The sequence below is a fragment of the Mesocricetus auratus genome, unplaced genomic scaffold, assembly GCF_017639785.1.
Source record: "Mesocricetus auratus isolate SY011 unplaced genomic scaffold, BCM_Maur_2.0 Super-Scaffold_6730, whole genome shotgun sequence".
NCBI lineage: Eukaryota > Metazoa > Chordata > Mammalia > Rodentia > Cricetidae > Mesocricetus > Mesocricetus auratus.
In genome coordinates, this window is record NW_024429184.1 from 88,419,340 (window position 1) to 88,423,682 (window position 4,343).

Genomic DNA, 4,343 nt, shown 5'->3' on the forward strand with positions numbered 1-4,343 from the left:
TTGAAAAAAAAAAGGGCTGAGAAATAACAGGATTGGGCTGGAAAGAGATAGTTTAGTGGTTAGAGTACTGGTGGCTCTTCCAGAGGATCCAAGTTTAATCTCTAATACCCACATACAACTCATTAACAGCTATAACTCTAGCCCCAGTGGGATCCAATGACCACTTCTGGTCTACAAAGGCTCAGTGCACAGACATACATGTGGGCAAAATAACCCTACACATAAAAAATTAAAATTAAAAAGAAAAAGCCGGGCGGTGGTGGTGCACGCCTTTAATCCCAGCACTCGGGAGGCAGAGGCAGGCGGATCTCTGTGAGTTCGAGGCCAGGCTCGACCGACAGCCTCCAAAACAATACAGAGAAACCCTGTCTCGAAAAACGAAAAACAAAAAAAAAAGTAAGAACAGCTTCCTTTTTATAGGTCAGGAGATGGGTTTAAAGAATGAGCTTGACATTTTGCTTCCTGGGTGTGACCTGTCAGGGGAGAAAACCAGAGTGGGTTCAGTGGGGTCTGCAAGCAGAGAAAGGGCCTAAGACAGCAGTCGGGAGGACTTCAGGGACTATGAATGGTGTGAAGCAAACACAAATGTCCCATGCATCTCTCTTCCTTCAACTCAGAAGAAAGATGGAGGAGATACACCTCCCCTGGGATCACTCTCCTCCAGGGATGTCACATTGATTGCTGAGAATGGGATGAGATGCTACCTTCCTGGTAAGCTAATAGGTTATACTGTTCCTGTTTCACAGAGAGTAGAAGAAAATGCCAGTCTCCCAGGACAGACATGAAAAGCAGCCCGTGAGTCACAGCGACTGCAGAAGCCTGGATATCAGCGTGCCTCGTGCTGCCAATATCCCACAGGGAAACACAAAGAGTAGTGGGTGATGATTGCATTCCCCTAATGAAGCCAACATTTCTATAAGGGACAGAAAACATGCCTGCTCTTTACTCCACAGGGAGACGACCCCTACTTTGCAAGCCTGCTCCTTCTACCATCCTTCTCCTGCTGCCTTCCGGTGTTAGTCCAAAACCAACAATGGCTGGTACCTTGCTCACAAAACATGCAGAAATGCCAGAGTCCCATGGAGAATTACCTCCCAACAGAGTGAAATGAGATGTCAGCTGAGTGAGGCAGCTGGATTAGGGGTCACAATCTAATCTAGGACACACATTAATTACCTCATACAATCATTTATAGTCATCCGCAGAGTTGCTAAAAGCAAGCAGAGGGACCTGTTTAAGTCCTTGAATCAGTCACGCCTATGCCCTGATATGATTGGGGTCAGAGGCCTCTCTGCATAAGGAAGGGTAAGTCAGATGAGATAGCACATCTTGGGCAGAACCCCACAAATGCCTTGATGATAGCTGTGATCTCCCTGAACCTGAGTGTCATCTGGATGAGGTGGGCAGAAGTAGGAGCCCTACAGCAAAGGGAAAAGACTCACCTACTAGCAATTAAGCCACAAACTGCCTCTCAGTACCACTGCCTCAAGTAATGCTGGCTACTTGAAGACAGCACATCTTAAGTGGGAGTCAGGCTGGCTCTCCTCTAAACAGAAAAGCCTGGTGTCACTGCTGGACAGCTCTGATCGTACTTCAGCAGGAATTCAGATCATGGAACGAAATGAGATAAGTGACAGAATATGAGCACTCCATGACTGACTGCAGTGCGTAAAATGTGACCCAACACCTACATGTTAAGTTTTCACCTCACATTCTAGCACACCACAGTGACAGGACATTTTATATAATCAGGCTTTGGAGTGACATTTTTAGGGTGCGGTGAAAGGGCTCAGCAGTAATCACACTTGCCACCCAGCCTGACGATCTGAATTCCAGCCTTGGAACCCACATAGTAGAAATAAAGGACAAACTCCCAAGGGTTGTCCTCTGACTTGCACACATGCTGGGGTGTACACGTACACCGACATTTGAAGACTGAGGTCTTCTAAGACATTGGAACACTGTCACGGGTTCTCAGATTTTTCCCATATGAACTGCTGAAGTCCAGAAAAGAAACGGATATGATTAGCATTCATTCTCTGGGGTTTTGCTTTCTTTTGCAGAATAATGCCTGCTGAGAGGCAGTGATGGAGCTAAGCCTCCTGGACATGGAATGCATTTGATGCCTGAGAGGATGGGCAGCTGAGCAAGAGTTCTGATGACCATGCTGATGAGTCTTGGGGTTATTTTTGCCTGACTGTTGCTATGGTAACTAAGGAAGAGCAAGTTGGCTATAAAAAATCATTGCTGCTTCCCTGTAAAGACTTTCTGAAACTTTCTATGTGTGATCATAGACCCAGTTTATCTCTAGAACTTTCCCCAAATATCTATCTCTTTGTGTTAGGATTTTATGATGCCTTCTTCATATTTCCGAGAACATAAAACACAAAATTGTTTTTATGATTCCAGGAACTGGGTGTACTCAAAAGTTTTAAAATATATATTACTACACAGAAGGGGGTATAAAAAGAGAGAAGGCAAATTCCAAAACATGAAGTTCTACTTAGATTCCATATCGGACAAATTTACAATATTTTAAATAAAGCGAGGATAGTCCTTGCCCTTCTGGACTGGAAAAAGTATTAGGCGAATTCTAGAAACACAGGTGTGATCCAGTGGCCCCACAAACTGCAACCTTTTCTGTGTATCACTAAGTGATAGTGATAGTCAATCATGTTTATGTATTCAAAATGTTTATTAATAAAAGAGCAAAGGCTCATGGTAGAGTGTATGCAGTATGTGGTGTTTTATTTTTAGCTAAAGAAATAAAGATAGGTAGGTTCTACTTTCCAAATAAAAGACATTTGGAGCCGTCAAAAGATCTTTTTTCTTCATTTAGGAAGTCTTTCCGGAGCAGCTTCGGAGGTCCCGTGGATCTGTGTCTTGCTTCAACAGTGCTTGTACGGAACAGACCCGGGAACTCCCTCTCTGTTAGCTTCCAGCCGCGTTTCAGACTTTCTGGTCGCAGTCTTTGGCACCATCTCCTTGCCGCCCTGGGCTCCTAGGACCAGCCAGCACCTTCTCTTTGCAGTTAGTTCCATACAGCAGATCAGCGATGACTTCCCAGATTCGTCAGGATTATTCCACCGAAGTGGAAACTGCTGTGAACCGCCTGGCCAACCTGCACCTGCGGGCTTCCTGCACCTACCTTTCTCTGGGCTACTATTTTGATCCGGATGATGTGGCTCTGGAGGGTGTAGGCTGCTTCTTCCCCGAATTGGCCGAGGAGAAGCACGAGGGTGCCAAGAGTCTCCTCAAGTTTCAGAACGACCGTGGGGCGGCACACTCATCCAGGATGTGCAGAAGCGATGATCTCAAGATGAGTGGGGTAAAACCCAGGAAGCCATGGAAGCTGCCTTAGCCCTGGAGAAGAACCTGAACTGGGCCCTCTTGGATCTTCATTCCCTGAGTTCCAGTCGCGCAGATCTTCATCTCTGTGACTTCCTCGAAAGCCACTTCCTGGTGAAGCTCCTGGAGAAGATGGGCAACACCTGACCAACATCCATAGGGTGGCGGCCCAGCCAGCACAGACTGGCGTGCCCCAGCCGTCCCTGGGCGAGCATCTCTTTGAGGGGCTCACTCTCAAGCATAATTGGGAGGCCTCGCCTACCAAGGGGCTCCCCTCTGCTCTGCACCAGCCAGCCTCAGGACCTTCACCCGAACCTCTCAAGCCACTAGGCAACTTTGTAACTACCCTGAAGCCCCTCCCAGGTCTTGGACCAAGTAAAAATAAAGCTTTTTGAAACAGAAAAAAAAAGACTTTTCATTCTTCATTGCTTAATTTTGTTGATAGTTTCATACACATGTGGAATGTGTTCTGGTTACACCCCCTTCCCTCTCTTATCTCCCTCCCATCCCTACTGACTCCCTCACTCCTGTCAACTCTGCCATTCCCTTTCCCAGATTAGTGACTTTGGGCTTTGTTTTGTGACCCATTTCGTTTAACCAGGCCATGATTGTGACCATTGGATTGGAACTATCCATTGGAGCCTGGTGGAGTCACTGGTCGGTTCACAACTGAGGGCGATGACACCCTCTTTCCATGAACCTATCAGTAACAAATAGCTCAACAGTGAAATATGGGGTCCTGAGCCCTCCTCCTTCCATGGCTTACTGCTGACAGGCCAGTTAATTCTTCCCTAGGACGTTAGCATGTGTCAGTATTCATCCTAAGTGATATACATATCAGTTCATTTAACCCTCGCAACAAGGAAGAGATTCCAGAAGAACCATTTGATTTCCTATATGCCAGCCTGCCAACTAAATAAGTCTGAGGTGAGCAACACAAGGTTCTCAAGTAATGTGCTACGTCCCACAAATGAGAAAACCAAGGCAATGATGTT

General features: G+C 46.4%; 1 pseudogene; it reads left to right on the top strand.

Moving 5' to 3' along the window:
- Positions 1-3,055: 3,055 nt before the first annotated feature.
- LOC101826269 lies at positions 3,056-3,743 on the top strand (annotated as a pseudogene).
- The last annotated feature ends 600 nt before the right edge of the window (positions 3,744-4,343 follow it).